Source organism: Fukomys damarensis, unplaced genomic scaffold (genome assembly GCF_012274545.1).
Source record: "Fukomys damarensis isolate Sample0158 unplaced genomic scaffold, DMR_v1.0_HiC HiC_scaffold_55754, whole genome shotgun sequence".
Taxonomy (NCBI): Eukaryota; Metazoa; Chordata; class Mammalia; order Rodentia; family Bathyergidae; genus Fukomys; species Fukomys damarensis.
In genome coordinates, this window is record NW_022956666.1 from 10,653 (window position 1) to 11,015 (window position 363).

A 363-nucleotide genomic window follows, 5' to 3' on the forward strand; every position below is an offset into this window, starting at 1 on the left:
CACACACGCACCATGCCCCCTCAGCTGGTGGCTGGGGAGGTGGCGGGGGCGCGAGGAAGGGACAGTAGGGGTGGGACGTGAACCCACCAGGCACAGTGTATGTAGGAGGGAGGGAGGGAGGCAGACACGGACAGACGGGCAGCGGGGCACACCGGAACCAAGTCTGCACTTAGGGGGATGGAGGGACCCAGAGGAGGGACCCTGCGAGGAAACCCCCAGCCGCACCCACACCCCCACCGAGGGGAGAGGGGCCCCAGGAGGCCCGACAACAACCCCCCCACAGGGGCTGGCGATTGATCATCAAGCGACGCTCAGACAGGCGTAGCCCCGGGAGGAACCCGGGGCCGCAAGTGCGTTCGAAGT